This window comes from Antechinus flavipes, chromosome 1 (assembly GCF_016432865.1).
Source record: "Antechinus flavipes isolate AdamAnt ecotype Samford, QLD, Australia chromosome 1, AdamAnt_v2, whole genome shotgun sequence".
In the NCBI taxonomy this organism is placed as follows: Eukaryota; Metazoa; Chordata; class Mammalia; order Dasyuromorphia; family Dasyuridae; genus Antechinus; species Antechinus flavipes.
The window spans coordinates 412132376-412159287 of record NC_067398.1 but is presented as its reverse complement, the minus strand read 5'-3'; the positions used below and the strand labels follow the sequence as shown (position 1 = coordinate 412159287).

General features: G+C 32.4%; 1 protein-coding gene across 2 annotated transcripts in view; it reads left to right on the top strand.

Moving 5' to 3' along the window:
- The window catches only part of CDH12 (cadherin 12), a 969321-nt gene that overhangs the window by 538380 nt on the left and 404029 nt on the right, over positions 1–26912 (top strand). Inside the window, exon 1 of one of the 2 annotated variants that reach the window (XM_051969879.1) lies at positions 19070–19321. The exons of the other annotated variant lie outside the window; for it this stretch is intronic. The gene's annotated coding sequence lies outside the window, so the exon portion shown is untranslated. Of the gene's footprint in view, positions 1–19069; positions 19322–26912 lie in introns of those variants that run through there. 2 annotated transcript variants of the gene reach the window in all.

The window sequence follows — 26912 nt, the reverse complement described above, 5'->3', positions numbered from 1 at the left end:
TGATTTTATAAGGAGTCAAAGCAGACAATGAGAAAATAAACTTGTTTTTTTCAGAACTTAATAACAATTTTGACTCACAAAATCTATGATCTTGATTTTGATATTACTTCCATTCCCAAGCCAGGTAATAAAGAATTGTTCTAAATAGTTGCTATCTTTATTATCACAGGAGTAAAAAAAAAAAGATTGACAAAAAGATTATATAGGTATATGAACTATTGTTATAAAAAGAGAAGTGATTCTTAATGTGAAATCATAGAGTTCTTTTACCTATGTATATAAATATGTAGAAAAAAATAACTCAACTTGGTATCACATCATTGCTCAAATAATCTTCCTTTTGTGCTACAGTGATCATAACATTTCTCTCTACAAAAAGCTTCTATAGTTTTTCATTGCTATCAAGTTAATTAAAACCTTTTTATGTTGGCATTTTACAGTTATTACTATGTTGCTACAACCTATTTTTTGCAATCTTATTATATACTGCTTTACTCCATATCTTCTAAGTTCCAGCCAAAGTGAACTGTTTTGAGTCAGACAATAGATATTTTTAGGCACCAACTAGGAACTGTGCTAAACACTAGGGATAGAGAAGGAAGCAAAAACTTTCCTTACTCTCAGGGGAATAGCAAGTAAACAATTATATACAAATAATTAATATATAAGATAAATGGAAGATAAGAGAAAGAAGTCAGTAGAATTAAGAGAAATGGAATATTCTTTCTGTAGAAGATAATATTTTTAGTTGGGATTTAAAGGAAGCCAGGGAAACTAGAGCGAAAAATAGAGGTGAGGAAAGAGTCTTTCAGGCATGGAAGAAATGTGTGGAGTGGAGACATGAAATGTCTTATTTATGGAATAACCAGGAGGCCAATGTCACTGGATCAAAATATATATGGCAGAGAATAAGATGTAAAAGGACTGGAAAGGTAGGAGGGAGTTAAATTATGATGGACTTTGAACACCCAGCAGGATTTTGTATTTGATCCTGGAGATGATAGGGAATCACTAATGTTTTTTGAATAGGGAGATGACATGGTTGTACTTATGCTTTAGGATCATAACTTTGGTGAATTAATGAAGGACAGATTGGAGCGGGAAGAGACTTGAAAAAGATGGACCCATCAGAAAGTTGTTTCACAAATTAGCATGTGCCAGAGTGGTAACAGGAGTAAAGGAGAATATTCAAGAATTGTTGTAAAGGTGAAGTCAGCTGACCTTGACATGAGATTGGTTATGGAGAAAGAGTTTGAGAGGGAAAAGTTAAGGATGACACCTAGATTATGAGCATAAGGGACTGAGAAGATGCTGTTGCCTTCTACTAGGAAAAGGAGAGTGTAGGAAAAAAGGTAACAATCTCTTTTGGACATGTTGACTTGAGGATGTCTACTGGACATCCAATTTGAGATATATAAAAGGCAGTTGGAATTGTAAAATTGAAGGTCAACAGATAATTGAAGCAAAATAGGTAGATATGATAATTGTCAGCAGAAAAATGTGTGGAAGTTAATTAAAACCACAGAAGTAGATAGTATCACTTAGTGAAATATCATAGAGAAAGAAGACAAAGTCCAGGAGAGAACTTGGAGAATTCTATGGTTAAAGGTATGGTCTAGATAAGGATAAAGCAAAGGAGTTTTTGAAACTTCAATCAGATAGGAAAGAGGAAAACCAAGAGATAGCAGTTTTTCTGAAAACCTAGAGAAAAGAGTACCCAGTGTCAAAATCTATTCTCCTTCCTTTATTTACATAGGGTTTATTCACACCTCATACTTTGCTCCCTAAATTGAACTTCTCTCTAATTCCCAATCTCCTCTGCTTGAAATATTACTACTTCCTTGACATTGTTGATACAGAGGAAAGAATACTGCTCTATAGTCTGAGGATTTGAGTTCAAATCTGGTTAATGAGACTTTCTACCAGTGCAATCTTAAACCAGTTATTGAACTCTTAGATTCAGTTTTCTCATATATAAAATGACTAGGTTAGACTAGTTGATCTGTGAAATTACTTCCAATTTTAAACAGTTGAATTTTTCATATTCAACTCTTGACCTTCTACATGAAGTCTTTGTTCATAACTTTATGACTTCAACTGAAAGTAATTTTTCACTCAATCTGTACTTATGATACTGTTCCTAAAGCTCTTCTTGATACTTGTTGTACTCACTCTATTATAATAGTTATTTGCTTTCCTTTCTCTTCAAAAATGGCTTGTAACCGCCATTAAAATAGGAAGTATATAATGTCTTTATTTGCATGCTTAATACCTATTAAAATTCCCTACATACAACAGGAGCTTAATAATTATTAAATGAATATTCATTCCCCAAATGTATTTATTTAAATCACCAGGTGTTTCACATCTAGATTAGATAATTTTAGGATAATTTACATGGTACTGAGACAGATCTACCCTTGCTCTTCTCTTTTTTTTTAAATTATTTTAGACACAGCAATTATTTTCTTTGCTACTATAGCATATTTCAGTAAGACTTGCCATAACAATTAAAGCCACTCAATGGTAATGAGGGAGTCATGTGGGAAATAGCATCAAGTTCTTCATGCCTCTGGTGAACCATTTATATAACTGAAGTTGTCAAGATATTTTAAATATAGTCTCTTATTCTAATGGCCTGAAGAAGTTAATTATTGACCTTAATTGCCTCACTTGGAAGAAAGGACTGGCTTAGACACTGGAGATTTTCAGTCTTTTTTGGTAATGTGAAGATTTTGTTCAAACCAGTTAATTCTGCTAACTTCCAAAAAAAAAAAAAAAGACTTCTAAATTGCCTTTTCCCTGACCTAATAAAAGTCCATTTAAATGATTCATTTGAACAGTGTATATGCAAACTAGATATTTGTTCATATGAAAGAAGAAAACTGTCTTTTCCCTTTCATAAAGAGATAAATGTTTAGTCCAGGATAGGCCAAGTCTGACTTATGGGAAAGATGTAGTGAGCTGGAATTCTCCCACAAATTAATCAGATGATTTAATAATACCATAATGCCAAAAAGTAAAATATAACACATATAAAATATTTCTATTAATTAAAAAACTACACTAAATAAAATTCACATAACATATTAAAATTTAATAATACAAGAAAAAAGAAGTTAGTATGGTTTCATAGCCATATTCTTTAACAAGGCCAGAAAGTGCTTAACAATTGAGTAAGAACTAGTAAGAAGAAGGAAAAAAAGCCCTGAAGTATGATAAAAGAATCATACTTTTCTAGTAAATATATTGCAAATAACTTCAGTATGTCTGCATTTCTTCCATGATCAAGTGGCAGATGTCTATACACAAAATTCAGATTGAACGTTTTCTTAAAGTTAACAAAGGAAGGGTTCAAGGTATCTCTCTGCATTCACCAAATTAGGAGGGAGAATAAAATTTTCTGTCCTCTCTCACCCCCCCAAAGTAGAGCCTCAACATGAAAACCAAAAGGAAGAAGAGACAAAGAGACAGAGCAAGAGAAACAAAAACAGAGAGAAACAGAGAAAAAAAAAATAAATTTAGAAACAGAGAGAGACAAATAGAGAGAGAGAGAGTCACAAAGAAGGAATGAGAGAAAAAGGAAGAGAGAATGGATAAAAAAGAGATAAAAAGAGAGAGGAAGAAGAAGGAGTGAGGAAATGAGGGAGAGATCTCTGTATTTTAAAAGTTAGGAGACAAAAGAATATAGTACAGAGAATGCAAAAGGAAGAAAAATTGTTAAACACCTGAAATCAAGGAAACAGACACTTCCCAAAGAAGAGAATACTTGACCTTCTGAGTAGGAATTGTCTGATTGTCTTTCACAAGCATAGTGATGTTGATACATAGGTACTATCAGATAGGACATCATCCTTTAAAGATCAGAGAGGAAGGTGAGATAAATGGAGGATATGGTGATTACCTGATGAGAGGGGTCCTGAAACAGCTATTTGTCAATCTAATAACAACAATAGAATGTTCTTATGTTTCCCTATAATGTATATGCAAGATATGATGGAGAAATTCTCAGCACTTGATGAGTCAGATTACTTCTACTCCAATTATTCATTTGTTTCCAAATGATATTGAAAGAAATATTCTAGAAAAACAAAATGAAGTAAAAGAAAAAACCCGATGACTTGATACAATGGATGCTTGAGGGGGAGAAAGTGAGGATATTAGGGGAGAAGATGGTATTTTCAAGCTACCAACTGAAGGAAAGAGGTTTAGAAGACAAAATAAATTTTGGGAAATGAATAGTAGTTTAAGAAGATCTTGTCTGAGAATAAGATGGAGATTTCTGAATCATAACTAAAAAGATAGGATGATAGCTCCCAGGCCAGTGATGAAGTGCACCTAACAAGGATTTTTAAGAATGGATTTTGTATATATACCAATTTAGATACCATAAAGAACACTTAAAATGTAGAAAAAAAGAATACAAACTTATACTGACGCATGAAAATATAAAGACATTGACCCACACTTAACACCTTACATCAAGATAAGGTCAAAATGGGTTCATGACCTAGGCATAAAGAATGAGATTATAAATAAATTAGAAGAACATAGGATAGTTTACCTTTCAGACCTGTGGATGAGGAAGGAATTTATGACCAAAGAAGAACTAGAGATCACTATTGACCGCAAAATAGAAAATTTTGATGATAAGAAATTGAAAAGCTTTTATAAAAACAAAACTAATGCAGACAAGATTAGAAGGGAAGCAATAAACTGGGAAAACATTTTTACAGACAAAGATTCTGATAAAGGCCTCATTTCCAAAATATATAGAGAATTGGCTGTGATTATTGGATAGTAACTAAAGATATTATAACAAAGAGCTAGCTTGGCTAGATCAAAAATAGCTACATTATTTGATCTCATTTCCTCCTTTCCCCTTTCTTTCTCTTACCATTAAACTTTTTGAAAGGAAAATTCTAACTTTCTCTAGAATCCATTGAAACATTTGACAAAATTTCTTATGTTCTTCTTGTTAATAAGATGGAGTAATATATGTATACGTATACATATATTAAACTGGGCCCTCACTGCTGCCAGACAATCCTACTGAATTTCCTTATCAACTCATTATCAACTACTTTCCATATTAGCTCTTCTAATTGTTTTTTAATACCTTTTCAAACTCTCCAAGACTTTCCTTGCCCTGACTCTTAATTGAGAATCTTGCCTCATATGTTACAGAAAATTATTCAATCCATTCAAAAATTCCTTTTTCTGCCCTCTTCCTTACCTCCTGTCACTTGTATTCCTTCTGCCACTTTCTCCTCCTTCATCCCTGTTTGACATAATAAAATAGCCTTACTCTTCATCAAGTCTAAGTGCCTCTACTTCCTCAACTGATTCCATTCTATTTAATCTCCTCCAACAGATTGTTCTCTCTGTCCTCTCTACTCCTTTATTTAGTTTCAGACTCTTTTACTCTACTGGTTCATTTCCTATTGCTTATCAAGAGGACCAAATCTCCCCTATCCAGAAGATTCCTCACTTCTTTTATTCCTGCTATCATAAACTATTTCTTCTGCCCTTTGTAGCTTAACTCCTTGAAAAGATTCTGCTAACTGTTGTTTTATATGTCTTCTGTTCTTTGTGGCTAAATTGAAAAAGGCCATCTAGGCTGAAACTAGGCATTGACTCTAATTTATAAGAAATCAAGCCGCTCTCTGATTGATAAATGGTCAAAGGATATGAACAGACAATTCTCAGACGAAGAAATTGAAATTATTTCTAGCCATATGAAAAGATGCTCCAAGTCATTATTAATCAGAGAAATGCAAATTAAGACAACTCTTAGATACCACTACATACCTATCAGATTGGCTAGAGTGACACGGAAAGATAACGCAAAATGTTGGAGGGGATGTGGGAAAACTGGGACACTGATGCATTGTTGGTGGAATTGTGAACACATCCAGCCAGGCTGGAGAGCAATTTGGAACTATGCTCAAAAAGTTATCAAACTGTGCATACCCTTTGATCCAGCAGTGTATCCACTGGGCTTATACCCCAAAGAGATCTTAAAGAAGGGAAAGGGATCTGTATGTGCAAAAATGGTTGTGACAACCCTCTTTGTAGTGGCCAGAAACTGGAAACTGAGTGGGTGTCCATCAGTTGGAGAATGGCTGAATAAATTGTGGCATATGAATAATGTGGAATATTATTGTTCAGTAAGAAACGACCAGCAGGAGATTTCAGAAAGCCCTGGAGAGACTTACATGAACTGATGCTGACTGAAATGAGCAGGATCAGGAGATCCTTATATACTTCAATAACAATGCTATACGATGGCCAATTGTGATGGATGTGGCCCTCTTCAACAATGAGATGAACCAAATCAGTTCTAATAAAGTAGTAATGAATAGAACCAGCTACAACTAGTGAAAGAGCTCTGAGAGATGAGTATGAACCACTACATAGAATTCCCAATCCCTCTATTTTTGTCAGCCTGCATTTTTTATTTCCTTCACAGATTAATTGTACACTATTTCAAAGACCGATTCTTCTTGTGCAGCAAAATAACTGCATGGACATATATACATATATTGTATTTAACATATACTCTAACATATTTAACATATATTGCTCTACCTGCCATCTGGGGGAAAGGGTGGGGAGAAGGAGGGGAAAAATTGGAACTAAAGGTTTTGCAGTTGTCAATGCTGAAAAATTACCCCTGCATATGTCTTGTAAATAAAAAGCTATAATAAAAAAAAAAAAGAAAAAAGCCCATCTACAATAGATACTTCTTTATTCTTTCAAACTTCCAACAATATCATTCCACCAAAATTTCTTTCTTCAAAATTATTAATATTATGTCAATTGTCAAAATCAATTCTCATTCTCCTTGAATTCTGTGTAATATTTGATACTATTGATCATTCTCTTCTCCTTGATTCTCTTTTCTCTACATTTTTGGGACACTTTCTCCTTGATCTCCTCCTATCTTCCTAACCACTCCACTGTATTATTTGCTAGATCCTCTTCCAGATCATCTCTAACTATAGGTGTCTCTCAGTGTTCTGTCCCAGGACCTTTACTTTACCTCCTCTATGTTACTTCACTTTTTGATTTCTTCAACTACCAAAGATTTAATTACCATCTCTAAGTAGATGCTTCTCAAATCTCCTGTTCCTGTCTCAGTCTCTCTCATCTCGAATTGCCTTTTAGACACCTTAAATTAGGTATTCAAGAAACATCTTAAACTTAATATGTTCAATGAAAACTCACTCTCTCTACTCCTAAACCATTTTCTCTTACCTTTCCTCTTACAGTAGACAGCAATATCATCCTCCCCAGTCCCTCTCTCTCTACAGTAAGTCATCTTGGATTCCTCATTAATTCTACCACCCCATCCAACCTATTGGTGAAGACTGTTGATTTTACCTTGGCAATAACTTTCAAATATTTCCCCTTTTCTTCTCTGACACTGCCACCACTCTGGTCAAGACCATCATATCCACCACTACACACCTGTCAGAATGACTAGAGTGACAGGGAAAGATAATGCAGAATGTTGGAGGGGATGTGGGAAAACAGGGACACTGATACATTGTTGGTGGAATTGTGAACACATCCAGCCATTCTGGAGAGCAATTTGGAACTATGCTCAAACAGTTATCAAACTGTGCATATCCTTTGATCCAGCAGTGTTTCTACTGGGCTTATACCCCAAAGAGATACTAAAGAAGGGAAAGGGACCTGTATGTGCCAAAATGTTTGTGGCAGCCCTGTTTGTAGTGGCTAGAAGCTGGAAAATGAATGGATGCCCATCAATTGGAGAATGGTTGAGTAAATTGTGGTATATGAACATTATGGAATATTATTGTTCTGTAAGGAATGACCAGCAGGATGAATACAGAGAGGACTGGCAAGACTTACATGAACTGATGCTAAGTGAAATGAGCAGAACCAGGAGATCATTATATACCTCAACAACGATACTGTTCGAGGATGTATTCTGATGGAAGTGGATCTCTTCGATAAAGAGAGCTAATTCAGTTTCAATTGATCAAGGATGGACAGAAGTAGCTACACCCAAAGAAAGAACACTGGGAAATGAATATAAACTGCTTGCATTTTTATTTTTCTTCCCAGGTTATTTATACCTTCTGAATCCAATTCTCCCTGTGCAACAAGAGAACTGTTCGGTTCTGCACACATATTATGTATCTAGGATATACTGTAACCTATTCAACAAATAAAGGACTGCTTGCCATCTGGGGGAGGGGGTGGAGGGAGGGAGGGGAAAAATCGGAACAGAAGTGAGTGCAAGGGATAATGCTGTAAAAAATTACCCTGGCATGGGTTCTATCAATAAAAAGTTATTTAAAAAAAAGATTTAGAGTTAGAAGGAGCCTTAGAATTTATCTAATTCAGGGGTTATTCACCTTCTTTGTGATCATGTATCCTTTTGGCAGTCTGATGAATCCTATGGATCCCTTCTCAGAATAGTATTTTGAATGTATAAAATCCAAGCTTACAAAGCAAATAGATTGTTGAAATAAGGTTATATTTTCCCATTAAAAAAAAAAATCATATCCAACTTGGATTACCACAATAGTATACTGGTAAATCTGCCTGTCTCAAAATTTTTCTTTTCTTTTTTTTAACAATGTTGTTCCCCCCAAGTATTTTGCATTCAGGTAGTGCTTAATAAACATTTGATTTTTTTCTTTAAAAAAAATAGAATAAGAAAAAAAAAAAGGAAAACAGAAAAGAAATACAAAACAAACTAAAGCAAAACAAAAGATGTTCTGCTCAACAGAACATCAGGAAGGATTCAAAATATATAATAACAAATGACCAGATCAATAAAGTATATAAATTAGTAGAAGAAATTATATTCATAAATGCCCATTTTTTTCTTTACTACCCTATACATTTTTCTTTGGTTTTCTGCTGCTCACCTTATTTATTTTATTCTTTTCTCCCTTTTATCCTTCTCATTACTCCCAAGCAAACTATATTTAAGAAAATATACAATTATGTATAGATATAGCTATAGATATATGCACACCCCATGTACACACATGTCTTTCCTATCCTTGCTGCCTCTTTAATTAAATTCTGCTCCATAACTTGCCTTGCTACTATTTAATCTCTCCCACTCAAGTATCCCTTCCTTGTCTTTTTCTCTCACCCTTTGTTTCTTCATCCACCCATCTCTCTCCTCTTAATTTTTTATAGATTTTGGAGGGTGCTATATCCTTCATGGTATATATGTAGTGTTACCTATTAACCCATTCTCAATGTGAGTAAATTTTCAGAACTACAAGCCCTTTTCCCCCCTTTAATGCCTCTCTGTCTATTCTTCCTCTGCACCTAATTTATATAACATTATTATTATTTTTACCTTAACTTTGCCAATCTTTCTTTTGAGCTAGCATATTGTTGATGTGAATCATATATATATATATATATATATGTGTGTGTGTGTGTGTGTGTATATAATATATATATATACATACACATACATATACATACAAAAAACAAATAATTTATCCATGTTTAAATAGTTTATTCACATTAAGTATCTTAAAATTGATCTTCATATTGGCTCTTATATGTTAAATTTTCTGTTAAGTTTAAGTTTGGCTGAAAAAAGTCTGGAAAAACTGAAAGTTCATTGAATGTCCATTTTTTCTCATTGAGGATTATATATAATTTTGTTGGATATGATATTTTTGATGACAGGCCTAGTTCATTTGATTATCAGTAAATATGATTCTAGGACCTGCAGTCTTTTATTGTAGCTGCTGACAAGTATTGTATGATTCTACTTGTATCTCCAGTATATTTGAATTAATTTTTTTCTTATTTCTTGCAAAATTTTCTCTTTGATCTGGGGGGTTTCAAAATTTGATAATATCCCTGTGTATTTTCCACATACCATCTCTTTGAGATGGTGATTGGTGGATTTTTTCCTTTTTCTACTTTCCCCTCATGTTCTATCATTCCAGGACAATTTTTGGATTATTTCCTCTATTATTTTGTCAACAATCTTTTTTTGGTCAGCACTTTCTGGCAGTCCAGTTATTCTTATGTTTTCTCTTCTTGATTTGTTCTCTAGTGCTGTCATTTTTCTTAGGTTTCACATCCGGTTCTATTTTTTCATTCTTTATATCCATTTTGCTATTTCTTGGTCTCTCATAGCTTCACTGGCTTCCCCTTGCCCAATTCTAATTTTCAAAGCATTGTTTTCATCTTGGAGATTCTGTACCTCTTTTTCTAGTTGGTTAACTTTTTTTTCATAAGCTTCTTGTTTTTCTTGGATGGCTTTTATTTTTCTTTAGTGTTTCCTCAATGTGTCTCATTTGGTTTTTGAATTCTTTTTTGAGTTCTTCCATAAATTCTCTCTGGGCAGGGATCCATTTCACATTACTGTTTGAGATAGAAGCTTTTTATTTTTTTCTAAAATATCCCCCTCTGAAGATGAATCCAAGTCTTCCCTCTTTCCTTGTTTCCATGGTAGGCTTCTTTCTTCTTTGCCAATTCATTTTTTAAAATAGGTGGTATTAGTGTAAGTATCTCAACTCATGTGGTGGGAGGATGGTGCCTCAAGCTTCCCTTCAGCTCTCCTCTCTAATTTCCAGGAACCCTAAACCAAGAGTTCCATCCTCCTGTAAGTGCCCACAGTCAGCATTGCCTCAGCCCTGCTGCTTCTGCACTCACCAAATGCTGTTTCCTTCTCACACAGGGCTGTGTCTCAGCAGCATGGTTGAATTTGGAATTCCCAAGTTTTCCTGAACTCAAATCCCCACTCCACAAATAATCTGGGAGGTGAAAGTCTCTGTGGTTCCTGCTGAAGCTCCAGCCACACCCAGCAGTCCCAAGAAGTCCCCTCTTGATGTTTCTGTGGAGATAGCCCAGAGGTGTTTGCACTTCAGACAGGTTAATACAGAGCCCATGACCTTCAGATCTTCTCAAGTTGTGTTAGGAGGACCCCCGTTCTGCACCAAGTCTTGATTGTTTATGAGTCTATGTTCTCCCTGAAGTGAAAATTTGTTATATTTGTGGGAGAAATCTGAAGAGCTTGAAATTTAGCAATCTACTTCACCATCTTCCCAGAATCCTCCCTCAAGTTTTTTTCCCTATTTCAATTCATCCTCCATTCAGCCTATAATGTTATTTTTTTTCCAAAATATAATTTTGATCAAGGCACTCTCCTCCTTAATAAGCTCCAGCAACATTATCTTACATTTAGGATAAAATATAAAAAGTTCTGTTTGCCATTCAAAGACCTTCACAATTTATCCCAGTCCTCCCTTCCCAGGGAAGGGACCTTATTCCCTGCATGGTCTGATCCAGTAACACTGTTTTCCTAGCAATTCCTTGAACAATGTACTCCATATTTTGGCTCTCAGAATTTTCTCTGGCAGTCTTCCACATCTAGAATTCTTTCTTCTCTCCACTTAGACTATTGACTTCCTTGATTTCTTTCAAGTTCCAACTAAAATCCTGCCTTCTAAAAGAAGTCTTCTTCTACTTCTTTTAATTCTAGTGCCTTTCCTCTGTTAATTATTTCTTACTTCTATCCTGAATCTAACTTGTTTTGTTGTCTTCCCCATTAAATTATCAATTATTTTAGGGTTTTTACTGCCTTTTGCCTCTTTTTGTACCCCTAGAATTTAGAATAATGCCTGACACATAATAGCCACTCAATCATTGTTTAGTAATTGATTTAAGTCATAACTTTATTTGGAAAAGGCTAAATGACTGGACCTAACATATAGGCATAAATACTTTAATATTAACTTTGAAAAATTTCTCTAGTAGAATGCCCATGAATGTATTAGTTATTTTTTTATGTATGACCTGGAAAAGACATAGATGAAATATTTATCAAATGATTATACAAAAGTAGAATGGATGGCTAACATATTGGCTCACATAGTATTAAAAAAGAACTTATAATGTTGGGCTGAATTTAAAGTGATAAAATTTAAAACAGATAATTTTAAAGTCCACCACATGAATTTAAGGGTTTCAACTTCATATATAATAAGATCAAGGATGTGTGACTATACTGGCAGGAAATCTGAAAAAAAAAAGTGTGGATTATTTTCATCACACATTTTAAAAATCATTTATTTTAAATATACTTTTCTTTAAAATTTTTATTTCTAAATCCTCTCCTCCCTTTCACGCCTCCCTACTCCTGGAGAAGGCAAACAACATGCTATCGATTATATATGTGAAATCATGCAAAATATCTCCAGAACAGCCATATTATAAAACAAAGTAATTTTTTAAAAAATTAATGAAAATAATTAAATTTGCACTCAGGGTTTATCAGTTTTCTCTCTGAAAGTGGATTTTATTTTTCATCAATGCTTTGGAATGTTCTTGGATCATTGTGTAGATCAGCGTAATCAAATCTTTTACAACTGATCATCATTTCAACATTGCTCATACTGTGCTGCACAATGACCTGATTCTTCTCACTTTCTTTATATAAAATCATACAGTTCTTGCCATGTTCGAACTACCCTAAAAGCACCTCCTTCTCATTTCTTAGCATAATAGTTTTTCATCACAATCATATGCCATAATTTTTTCCACCAATTTTCAGTCAATGAACATACCTTCAATTTTCAATTCTTTGTCATTGTAAAAAGAGCTAAAATAAATATGTTTGCACATATGGATCCTTTCCCTTTTTTTCCTTTGATCTTTTTGGCTGAAAACCTAATTGTTATTGCTGAATAAAAGGGAATACATAGTTTTGTAGACCTTTGGGCAAGTTCCATATTTTTCTCCAAAATGGCTCTATCAATTCACTACTCCATCAATAAATAATTTATTAATGTACCTATTTCCCTGCATCCCTTCTAACATTTTTCCATTTATAGGTGTAACCTGGAACAGCAATTATTAATTTTAATCTTTCTTTTTGTAATAAATAATGATTTAGTGAATTTTTTCATTATGATTAAACATTGCTTTAATTTCTTCTTCTGAAAACTGACCATATCCCTTAACAAAAATCTGCATAATTAATAGTCTGACCAGTCAACATATCAACAGAATAACATGGCAACTATAAGAACCAATATATGTTTAGGCCACATATCTAAAGAGTGACAAATATAGGATGGTTTTATTTAGTCTCAATCAAAGAATATGTAGAATATAATTCACTATTGTGCTATGTTTTAGACAGGATATATGCAAATGCATAGATATAAATATATGTATTCACATATATGTATGTATGTGATAGAGAGAGAGCAAAGGAAGAATAAATATAGTGAATAACCTTCAAATCAAGCATTATGAAGTTCAGTTTAAGCAACTGAGTATATTTTGACTACAAAGTAAGCCAGAATGTCTAATATCTTATAGTATGTAGAAACAAATATTTCAAGATCACATGAGTAAGAGTTAAGACTTGCTTATTTTTCCTCTTTATTTTCTTATGTATTGCTTTTTGGAATCATTTTGGGAGAGTAATATCAAAAGAAAAGGAAAAAAATGGGAGAGGGAAAAAACAGAAAAAAAGAAGTGAACATAGCATATGTTCATTTGCATTCAATCTTCATAATTCTTTTTTCTGGATGCAGATGGTATTTTTTATCCTTGAATGCCTTGGATCACTGAACCACTGAGAAGAACCAAGTCTTTCATTACACATTCTTGCTGTTAACATTGTACAATGTATTCCTAGTTCTGCTTCTTTTACTTAGCATCAGTTCATGTAAATCTTTCCAGGATTTTCTAAAATCAGCTTGTTCATTATCTTTTGTAGCACAATAATATTCCATTACCTCCATATACTGCAGTTTATTCAGCTATTCACCAATTGATGGGCATCTACTCATTTTCCAATTCTTTGTTATCATAAAAAGAGCTGCTATAAATATTTTTGCACATGTGGGTCCCTCCTTTCTGATTTCCTTGGGATATAGAGCTAGCAGTGGGATTGCTGGGTCAAAGGATATGCATAATTTGATAGACTTTTGGGCATAGTTTCATACAACTCTGCAGAATGATAGGATCATTTCACAACTCCACCAACAATGTATTAGTGTCCCAGTTTTCCCACATCCCCTCCAAAATTTATCATTATCTTTTCCTGTCATCTTAGCCAATCTGAGAGATGTAAGATGATACCTCAGAGTTATTTTAATTTGCATTTTTGTAATCAATAGTGATTCAGAGCATTTTTTCATATGACTATAGAGATGGCTATAATTTCATCATCTGAAAATTGTCCATATCCTTTGACTATTTAGCAATTTATAAATTTGAAACAGTTTTTATATATTTTAGAAATGATATCTTTATCAGAAAATCTGGCTGAAGTTTTTTCCCCAGCTTTGTACTTCTCTTTTAGTCTTCTTTTTGTTCATTTTGTTTGTGCAAAAATTTTTAAATTTAGTGTAATCAATGTTGTCCTTTTCATAATGTTCTTTAGTTCTTTTTTGGTCACAAATTCCTCTCTTCTCCAAAGATCTGATCTGTAAATTATTCTTTGTTCTCCTAATCTGCTTATTGTATCACTCTTTGTATACATGTATTCATTTTTAAATCAAATCATGTATTCATTTTGACCTTATTTTGGTATGGTAGGTCTATGCTGAGTTTCTGATGTATTATTTTTTCTAGTTTTTCCAGTAATTTTTGTGAAATAGTGAGTTCTTATCCCAGGAGCTAGAGTTGGGAATTTATCAAATCCTAGATTACTATAGTCATTGATTATTGAGTCATGTGTCCTATTCCACTGATCCACCACTCCATTTCTTATCCAGTACCAAATTGTTTTGATGACTGCTGTTTTATAACATAGTTTTAGATCTGGTACTGCTAAGCCCACCATTCTTTGTATTTTTTTCAATTAATTTGTTTGATATTCTTGATTTTTTTTTCTTCCAGATGAATTTTGTTATTATTTTTTCTAGCTCTAAAATATTTTTGGGCAGTTTAATTGGTATGGCACTGAACAAGTAGACCAATTTAGGCAGAATTGTCATTTTTGTTATATTAGTTCAATCTATGCATGAGCATAGATTTTTTTCCCAGTTGTTTAGATCTGACTTCATTTTTATGAGAAGTATTTTGTCATTGTGTTCATATAGTTCCTGCATTTGTCTTAGAAATATAGGTCCTGGGTTTGTCTTGACATATATACTTCTGATCCAGTAGTTTAAGAAAAATTTAATAATTTATAGATTTGTTCAATTGTTCATTTGTACAATTTGTACAATTGTTTTTTTCTCTCCCATTCCCCATCTAGAACTTCCAACAGTTTACATGAACTCTTATTTTTTATAGAGGTTGTCCTTGTTCAGATATGGGTTCACTTTAGTTCAATTCAATTATACTCAATAATAAAGTCCTACATACTGAAGATATTGTGTTATAGATCCTTTTGGCTGCTTGATGAAGTCTTCAGACCCTTTCTAAAAAAAAATTAAAATACATAATGTTACAAAGAAAATAAATTATATTGAAAAAGTTATCAAATTAAAAAACAAAGTAAACAATACAAAATTCCATCAAACCCATATTAAGCTATTTTCTAAAGTTCCTTCCAATTCTGAGCTTCTTCGATAATTTTAAAACATGTATATTTGAACATGCATTTCTTTATTAAATGGATATATGTTGTAAAACATAATTTCTTTCGTTAATTACTTAATTTCTACTTTGATTAACTTTCCCAGTTTTCTTCCAACTCTTCTGTGTTTCAAGCAGTGTAGTATATAGTTCCCAGCTGCAAAAATTTCAAGAAAGATTAATTATAAGTAGATGTGATATAAAAGCCCTGATCCAAGGGAATAATTAAAACTACATAAAGAAAAAATAAAAATAAAAGGTACTTTCCATTTGGATCCCAATTTAGCTGCAATACATTTTGTGCATATATCCAAACAGTAAAACTATAATCAAGTCAATAAAAGAAATGGCAGGGGTGGAGATCCAGGTGAACAATCATTTTGGAATTTGTCATTACAGGCTTTGGAATTATTGGTTCCCTTTATAATCTTACCATTGTACAAATGCTCCCACAAGTGAAGTATAAATTTACTAAGTATAAAAGCATTAGTAAATATTTAACAACTGACTTTATGAAGAAAAGACATGAAATACATTTAAACATAATATGCATTATTATTAAATTTTTCTCTATCACTTGTTTAAATCTAGAAAATAAACAAAGCAACAACAACAACAAAAAAAAAAAAACCAGGATTTTTAACATTTGCCAAATTCTGAGGTGCAATGTTCACACTTTGACACTCAAAATTTAAAGTCTTAGTTCTTACAAACTTTCATGGCACATCCCTGAGTGGTTAATTCAATCAATTTCACTTGTTACATTGTTCTGATAGGATGAAAAGATAAAGGATTTCATGGCTATGGATACTTCTTCCCTGCATGAGGATCATAATCTCTACATCATATCCTCTCTCCATCCCACAGCAGAATTGTTCTTCATATGTCTCTGTAGCTAAAAAACAAAACAAAACAAAATAAAAACAAAAAAACAAAATAAACGAACAAACAACAACCAAAAAAAAAAAAAAAACAAGCAAAAACAAATTGATAGATTTCCAGTGTCTGTACTGTTTATCCTTACCATGACTCCACTTATGTAGACATTATTGACTGGGTTAGGGATTCCAGAGTTTAAGGTCCTCTGTGATATTTTTAACTAGACATAATGATACACTGGAATTGAATTTTAGAAATTCAAACATTACTCAAGCAAAATCTTTGTCAACAAAAAAAAAAAAAATTAAGGAGGGAGACTTTTTTTTCTTTTCTTCCTTTCTCCTTTCCTTCTTTTCTTCCTTTCTTCTTCCCTTTTTTACTTCTATCTTTCCGGTGCCTTACACTATAAAGCATTATTTCAAATGTTGCTAGGGTGAAATAGTTACCTAAGCACTTTGAGATCTTAAGATATAATTCTTTAAATGTTAAGCATATGAATTGCTAGTTCATACTCTTGGTACTTAATTCTTGCTAAATTTAATTATTGTAAAACATCATAAATTGAAAGGGAAAGTGCAAACTTATTTATAATTAATTATTGCTGATTACTAACAAAGGCAGTCAATATTTACTGATTTCTTTTTTTTTTTCTTCCTGCCTATCATGAAGTTCCTTTTAGTTCTTGAAGTGTTCCAGTCAACAACTTTTTCTTTACATGGTTCAAGATAAAAAGGAAGATACCCTAGAAAATGGCATTTAACACAGAGAGAATTTTGATCTATAAGGATTCAGTAGTTCAGGAGAATTTTAGCACATCAAAATTGTAAGTCTGCCAAAAAAAATTGATGATTTAGTTCTGTACAAAGTTGCAGGAAATAAAGGATCTGAGACTTTTCTTCTTGATTTCCTAGGAGTACAAAACTAATCAATAAAAGACGGCTAGGCAAGTTTGTTACACTTTACTTTGACTTTGCTTTCATAAAATCAACATTTTCTTTTTTGAGATTGGGTTTTCCTGTTCAAATGTTAATATGTATCCTCTTTGATAAAATTTTTACCATTTCACTTTTCCTTTAAAATCGAATCAAGATTTAGCAATCAAAATTCTTGACCACTTAGTGATAGAGATCCTCTGATGTGTGTTTGAAGTGATAGCTACTTATAAATCAGAGTGGATAGTATATTTCTCTCTTTTACTATAAATATTGACAAGTCTTTGAGTGAATAAAGGAATTGGGGAGAAGGGGAGAAAAAAAGATCAAGAGTCAGATTGCTTCTATAAACTTGTAGGGTTCATTCTGTAGACTAATAAAATGCCAGGAGGAAAAGCTTCTGCCTTAAGAGGTACTGAGAATGTCAACATCCATTATCAGTAATTCATGGAGGGGGAAGGTTAATGAAAAATTGTATTTGTCTTTTATCATGTAGTTGATTAGGGCTGAAGGAGATGTTTTGAATCAGAAATAATGTTTAATATTTTCAGATCTTAGAAACTAGAGTGTTATGTAGCATAAGAGCTCCCTTTAGCAATATTAATGTCCAAAAAGCTCTGTCAAATATTTACACAGAAAGAACTAACATCCATTTTAGGATCAGATGCTTATGAATAAGGATCAATCTCTTCCTGAAATGACCTACTTTGGCCCTTGCTTTAAATCAACTCTAGTTCTAAACTTCTAGGCCTAGTTTAAATCCAGCCTTCTAATTGAAGAACCAACTAACCCATAATTTTCTTTTCCTTCTCTGAATTGTCAGCAGACCTAGTGTGAAGTGGACATAATAATACTTGAATATATACTGTGCTCTTCACTTGATGTGTCAGGAATATATTTTAGATATTCCCTAGATTAACAGTCAAAGACCGTGCTATATTCCTTTTGATGTTTTCCATGATTCACAAAATAGTACTGGGCAGAGAGTAGTAATTTAATGTGTGTGTGTGTTAAGCAAAACCAGATTACAAAGTAATTCAAGTTTTTCAGTCGAAGACAATAATATCTGGTATTTGTTAACCACTTAACTGGTTTGTAAAGCACTTTGAATATTGGATCCTTATAACATTTCTATGAGGCACTTGATACAGCTATAATTATCTCCATTTTGTAGATGAAAAAACTGAGATTGGAATGATTGCATCACTTCTTTATTATTACAGAGCTAGTAATATCAGAGAGAAGATTTAAACCTAAATCTTTATTTCTTACTTTTACTAAGAAATTAGAGATTATGAATTTGATGTTTTCCCCTACCCTACCACATTACCATATATTTTCCTTTTTATTCTCTTCTTATTTTTGATTATCTTTTTATATTCTTTTGTTGAAACTCCTTTTTTTTTTCCCCAGAGGACAGGAAATTTTATTCTCCCTGTTAACGTGGTAAATGCAGAAAGATAACTTGAGACCTTTCTGTATTGAATTTAAGGAGAGAGGACAGACTGAATTTTGTGTATAGAGAGTTAGATGGTTGAAAAGATGTGTTAAGGGACAAGTCAATTCTCCAAAAGCCTCCACAGCTGTGAATCATAACATCTGAAGGGGTTGCAAGGCAGCCTTTTCTGACACAGGTGTTGTGGACTGGGAATGAAATAAATTGGAGGTAGAGGGAAGAGGAAAGAGGTCAGACAACAGTCTCTCAGTCAGAAAGGTCAGAGAACAAAAACTGCTTCTCAGTCTCCTTGTATCATCCTCTCATAAGAGGAGATCCATTCTGGGTCGGATGTCCTGCAACCACTGTTAAGTGGCTCCCGTCTATTTCAGCTGCTCTCCTGTATATTCCAACATATGAGATCCAACGTGGGGCAGAAGATAAGAAAAATTCCAAGAAGAACTACAGCTGTTCGTGAGAAGGATCCTTCCATAGTTAAGGAAGAAAAGCCCGGGTAAGACTTTTTAGTCAAGGTAATTAAATGAGCCAATGCATTAAAAGGCTGAGCCAGAAGACTGATGACAGCTTAAATGTCTGATCTGATTACAATCCTCTTCTCTATTGGAAAGTTTGCCCGATTAACACCTGCTATAACAGTCCAGAAGTGATAGTGCTACTTGTATTCCTCAGTGTGTAGACAATGCTATGGGGGTGGAGGGGAGGAAAGGGGGAATAACAGCAAAAAAACAAAAAACGGGGAATTTTTCAGGTCAATTATCCAAGAGCCTCCACAGCAGTGGATCATAACATCTGAAGGAGCTGCAATGCAGCCTTTGCTGACACAGGTGTTACAGACTGGGAATGAGATAAATTGGAAGCAGAGGGAAGAGGAGAGAGGTCAAATAATGCAACGGCCTCTCAGTCAGAGAGGTCAAAGAACAACAATTGCCTCTCAGTCTGCTTGTATCATCCTCTCACAAGAGGAGATCCATTCTGGGTTGGAATTCCAGCAGCCATTGTCTGGTGTCTCCCATATATTCCAGCAGCTCTCCCGTGTATTCCAATAATCATGTAACTGAATTGTATTGTTTTAAAAATATTAATGTTCTGGAAAGTTGATCTAGAAAAAAGTTAGAAAAGTATTGAAGGAAAAAACAATGAAATTATTTAGCATATGCATATTATAAATGGTAGTAGACTAAAGTAAATATGAATATATTCAATTTTTTAAATGTCTGAAACATGGACAAAAATGGTTGTAACTTTGAATTACACAACTTGGGAGCTCTGTACTTACATATTAAGTAATTAATTGAATAATGTATGTAAAAAATGAAAGTTTATCTTAGTTATTTACTACCTCTCATCATATTAGCAATGATTCCTAAATTCCTTGAGGATATTTAGCTATATTTAGTAATCCACTGATAAAATAATACTGAAAATTATAGATGCTCTAAAAAGTAAAACTTTGTTCAGTGTCTCACTTGCAGGGATAGTCAAACTATTAAATACAATGAACTATACAAGAATGCGTATATGCATCAAAAAGGTGGCAAAACAAAGAAATTTCACTTCTTTTTGAAATGGAAAACTAGTCTGTCTTCTTAGGGGGAAAAAATCCTCTCAGGAATATCAAAAATTCTAACATCAGAGGTTCTTTTAGCTAAAGCTTGGCAAAGTAATAAAATCCAGTCTAGTTGATCTTTTTAATAGAAAGTACTTTTATTTTCTTTTATATCATTGATTGTCTTTAATATCTTACTGCTTCACCTGAAAAATAAACAGAAGACATAAATTATCCATTTACTATTCATAAATTTCAAATTAAAGAGATGTTGATAAATTGGTCATCTGATAATCCCTTTCAGATACTAATTAGATGGTTAATGAAAAAAAGATCACTTTTAATTTTCTGTGATAACCACTAAATTTTACTCAAATTAGAATTAACATAAAAATCATGTTTGCATTACTTTCTGTGTAATCTATATATTAAAAAAAAGGTATTAGTGAGCAAAGCATTGGGCTTACAATCGGGAGGATACATTTAAATTCCTATCTTTAATATTTCCTAACTTTGTGATCTTGTATAAGATATTTAAATTCTAGGTGTTTCAGATAGTTAATTCTTCCTCTGCATTTCTCTAAGTTACAGATTTGCCTGATATCTATTTTGTTGGAAGGACTTTGCAAACCAGAAACTCTACATACTGATTGAATTACATCTCCTTTTAATCTACTCAAAGATTACTGATCTTGAACATTTTCTTTTTCTTTTAATTAAAAATCTGATTTCCCTTTTTAATTTGTTTTTACATTTGTGCAATCAAGTGTTTTTATAACATAATACCATTAAAAGTTCATGAAACTGCACATCTACTATGCACAGTTTCTATACCTTTCAAATATACAACAAAATTATCACGTAATTTTCTTCCTTTTTTTAACTTCCTTCCCTCACTGGTCTAAGGATGGCTACCATTAGACACAATTAGGTTTATGTATATAAAATTATTATATAGATACTTCCCTATTTATCAGATAACTACCATTAGAAAAAAATAGACATGTGGGTACAATGATTATATATACTTTTATTAACCAGTTCTTTCTCTGAAAAATACATAGTTTCTTTATACATCATTTATAGTTAATTTGCATATTTATAATAAACCAAATAACTTATTCACTCAGTTGTTCTTAAAACAATACTGCTATTACTATATACAATGTTCTACTGGTTTTGCTCATCTTGCTTTTTATTATTCTGTGCAAGTCTTTCCATGTCTTTCTAAAATCATTGAGCTTATTATTTCTTATAATACAGAAGTAATATTCCATAACAATCACATATTATAAAATGTTCAGCCATTCCTTAGTTGATTGACAGACCTATAATTTCCAGTTCTTTGGAAGAGAGGTGCTATAAACATTTTTGAACATATAGGTTCTTTTCATTTTTTCCTAATCATCTTTAGAAACAGACCAAGTACTGATACTGCTGGGTTAACAGGTATAGATAGTTTAATAATTCTTTGGGCATAATTGCAGATTGTTCTCCAAAATGGTTGGTTCATTTTATGATTCCACAAATTAGTAGTACCAATTTTTTCACATCCTATCTAAAATTTGTCATTTTCACCTTCATTTACTTTAGCCAATTTGGTAGGTATAAAGTAATAACTTAAAGTTGTGTTAACCCTCATGTCTCTAATCGGTGATGATTTAATGCATTTTTAAATTACTATAAATTGTTTTGATTTCTTCACTGGAAAAATGACTGTTCAAGTGTTAACAATTTATCAATTGGGGAAATGACTTAAATTCATAAAGACTTGACAAAGTTCCAATTACTATTTATAAATTTATCTCCTTATTTTTACTTACTATTTTCCTTCTCGGCTTTTTTAATACTATCCCTATTATCTTTTATTTCATCTCTATCTTTTATCTATATATTATCTTAAATCTTATTTTACCCATTCCTCAAAAATTCCTTTTCTTATCTTCTCCTTCTACCATCCTAATTTTATATTATACAGTGTTTTAAAAATTCTTCCTCCAGTTTTTTCACTACTCTAGAATTTCAAAATACTTTTCAATCTCTTCAGATGTATACTTTCTACCCCTTCAATCCAGATGAAAGTAAAGTTCCAACATTCCCAGCTCTTTTTTAAAATTTCACTTTCTTCCTCTGAATATGAAGAGCTTCTTTTACATCAAAGTAGTCATTGATGGTTGAGTTCTTTTACCTTTACTTACTCATTTTTATTTTAAAATTTGTCTCATTTGGTTTTTAATAGCTTAATATTATTCAGTTTTAATCTTGAGTTATGGGTAATGTTCCCCTAAGGTTCAGGTCCCTTTTACTGTCTGTTCCTCTATATTAACTCTTCATTTTATGAGATGGATTGCTCCATTTTACTTTTTCTTACCAAATTTTTTAGACTCTCCCCATTATATACAACTCGGCCACTACATTAGCAATGATAACAACTATGTTAGTAATGATAACTATTTTAAGAACAATAACAACAATGTTGTAAGTAAACAAATTAACTTTTATCAATACCTTAAAATTAGTCTAATTATTTCCTTCTATTTCTTCTGAATCATTTATATTGAGTTTTCCACTGAACTGTTTTTTAAATTTTTTGTTTTGTTATAAATCTTGAAAAGTCTTTCAGTTCATCAAATGTCCTTTAAAAAATAAATTCAGCATTCTACTCAACTTTGCTGGATAAGTTATTCTTGGATTTTGACCAGCTTCTTTGGACTTTGAAATATGTTTTAAGACCTATCATTTTTTAATAAAAAAAAAAATTACTCTATCTTGTGAAATGCTGATTGTTTTTCCATAGTATTTTTTTTTTCTTGTTGCTTGCAATATTTTTTCTTTAGCCTGTACATTTTGTAATTTGGCTGTAATGTTCTTATAAGTTTTCTTGTGAGGATTTCATTCAGATGGTCATCAGTGGATTATTTCTATTTCTACTTTACCCTCCTGTTATAGCATTTCAGAGAATTTTTCTTAATAATTTATTTAATATTGTATCCAGATTCCTTTTTAAAAAATCATAACTTTCAGATAATCTGACAATTCTTATATTGTCTCTCCTCAAAATATGTTCTCCAGATTATTTTTCTAATTAGATATTTCAGATTTTCTTCTATTTTTTCCATTTTTACTTTATTTTGATGTCTTCTAACATCAAATTCTACGTAACAAATCTAGTTTTCAAACGTGTTTAAGATTTTGTTTCTCCTTTTCTTATTGTTAACTTTCTTTTCATAATTTTTTGAATTGTTTCCCCTTCACTTTTTCATCATTTTTTCTTTTTTGATTTTTAATTTTTTAATTTTTCTTCCTTATGATTTTGTATCTCTTTTTTCCAATTAGTTAACTTTCTTTTCATAATTTTCTCGAATTGCTTTTACTTTTCTTCAGTTTTTCCTCATTCTCTTTTTATTTTTTTTTTTTATTTTTTAAGCTCTTCCAAGATTTCTCTTTGGGCTTATGATCACTTGGTGTTATTCTTTAGGATGGGAGTGTTTTTTTTTTTTTAAACCTCCCTTTCTTCCTCTGAATATGAATCCAGACCTTCTTTTACAGCAAAGTAACCATTGATAATTAGGCCCTTTTGCCTTTACTTACTTATTTTCATTTTAAATTTGTCTCATTTGGTTTTTAACAGCTTATATTATTCAGTATTAATCTTGAGTTGTGAGTAATGTTGTCCTGGCCTTTGGGTCCTAACTCTTATTTTCTGAATTCTGTCCAGGAGCTCAACCTCAAAAATTTCTCTTCTTCCTCTAAGGCCCAGTTATGCTGTCCTGAAAACATTCTTTCTTCCTGCTGTCCTAGTATTGCATATATCAGCTTATTCTTGCTCTTCCTCCCCTACAGCCAAGATCATACTGGTACTACTAGACCTGATTTCCCAAAAATCAAGGGATTCTTACATCATCCCTTACATAATTTGAAAATTTGTGACGTAAAAGATTTTTTTTTTAAGGTAAAAGTTCCTGAGGTGAAATTTCTTAAGGTCATAAAGGAACTGAAATTTGAGCTACAAATTCTGAAACCTAGTCTGCTTCCCTCAGATCCTACTGTTTATTGATTCAACGGAATCATCAGAGATATATTTATATTTCATCCAAACTGAACCTCAATTCAGTTTTCAATACCTTAAATTCTAAAGCTATTTCTTTACAACTTCCCCATTATTCCTTGTAATGAAGTAATTACTCCATTACTCATTACTCAGTTACTATTGAAACTAAAGAAAACAAGTCTAGTAATTCCTGTTTCACATGACTACAAATCATGTACTAAAATTGACTATGTCCTGCCTCACTAAGGCTTATTGTGCTCAATCCTTCCAGTAATTTCCTCGGCTAGGTGATTTTCTGTGATCTCCAGTTCCCACTTCTAGTCATTTTGTTCTAAATTCTTGCCAATGATCTTTCTTTTAGGTGCCTTTGAGGACTGAATGATCTACTTCATAATTGGGCTAACTAGGGCAAAATATGAGAACTATCAACTTCTTAGTATGAAGTATTTGTTTCTTCTAGTATATAATGGCTTTTCTGATTACCATATATAATTTGTTAAAAGAAGATCCCAGGCTCTAAAAGAGGGGCTCTAAATAAATGGAATCCAATCACAGATTACAAAAGCATTTATTGTCTGAGAAGAAAAACTTTCGAGGGAGAACAGAGCTTGCAAGGGAGTAAGAATGCTCAGCTACTAAAAAAAAATTGTTGGAAAAGGGTGAGGTATTAATTCTAGAGCCTTTTGGATGGGAAAAGGCAGAAAATATCTGTAAACACAGTAAGCCAGTGAGTTGAATGTTTAGAAAGTACCAAGCAAGGCCTTGATTCTGCAACTCTGCTTGAGTTGATCAAAGCTAGTTCTATGGTTTTTGGCAGCTACAGGCATCTCCAAATTCTGCTAAAGTTCACTTGCAAAAGATCACTGGCATATCAAGCCTCAGAAGTATTTCCAATTATCTGATTGTTGTGTAACTCCATTGTCCTGCTCCCCTGTGAAGAAGGAAAGTTGTAAGAGTATAATCATTACAAAACCCATCTGCATATGTTTAATACTTTATTCTCTTTCAGTTCTTTGTAGGAAAAAAAAGTGTTGAAGGTTAGCAGAATATTAAATTTATTTCATAGTATTTTGCTGAATTTCAGATGGATGGAACAGTATCTGACAGCAAGGTACAGAATTTCAAATTCTTTAGTTCTATCATATAGATAACCTACTTGGTTTTTGTGCCTATTAAGGTTTTCCTGATGAACTCAATGTAGCTAAAAGATGACTAAACCAGTAAAAGAGCCAGGACCAAGATAATAGTAACAATGATGGGAAGTTTCTTACCAGAGAACTTTACTTAAATCTCTGGCCACTTTCATGTCACTATCACACTTTCTTCCTCTATCCTGGAGGTCCTGTGTTTCTGATTGGTAAGAGTTTACCACAGCCATGTAGCCCCAGGTTCCATTACCTATTCTCTAGCCAACTTCATGCCATGCTGTACTTCTCCCCTTTTTTGCACTTCTTTTACTTGGAATAGTAATTTTTGGAAAGGAGATGTAAGTTAATTATCCTATGTTTCTATTCACTATCACTGTGACTTCCTAGGAAAGATACTGTTGATTTTTATATTAATATCCTTTGCAATTACCATGGTTCTGGACACATAGTAATAGGTTAAAGAATTTTTGATTCATTAATACATTTATTCAATCATGTGTGAAGAGGCAATAGGGATCTTACATCTAATAACACATATCAAGATAGTAATCCTCCTAAAAGATCCACGTGAAAATTTATAATCAGAGACTGTAGAAAAATATGAGTGAAATGTTTATGAGTGATTTTTGGGAGATTATATGCACAGAATTAGTTAGAAAATATATTCATGGAACAAGGTCATTACAATAAAAGGGGCTATATTTGCATCTTAGACTCAGAAGATACTACTTCTTTTTCCTTAACCCAGAAACCAGATCTGTAAAATTTTGTTGACTTTATATCATCTATAATACAAAAATCTGGCAAAAGCAAATTAATTTTGTTTAGAAAATTAAGATTTTCCTCAATATTCATATATCTATAATTTTTATTAACTTTGGTTCCTATCTATAAGTGACTGAAATTTCAGATGAGTAGTTCCATATTCCCTTTAAATTGATTATTAATCTGATTTGATATTAGGCTATCTTTTGTAAATAATGTTTCTAAAATGATTTTTTTATCTTTCTCTTTATCTTTACTTTATATTTTTGCTTCAGTAAGTCTTCTCTATTTCAAATTGTTCTTTTGATTATTCACATTGTAGCTACCAAAAGATGGTTAAAATATTTGTTTACCACTGTATTGTTCCTAAAATAACAAATAAAAAATATCTGGCATGGTATAGAGATCCAGTCCCTACATAACAAACATTTACTCAAATCCAAAAATATACATTGTAGATTTTATGTCATGATAAAAATGTAGCTCACAAATGATAAATGAAAAGTTCTGATTTTAGAATATAGGAAAAAAATGTCAACTTAAACCAATGCAGTTAGAATTAGGATAACAGTAA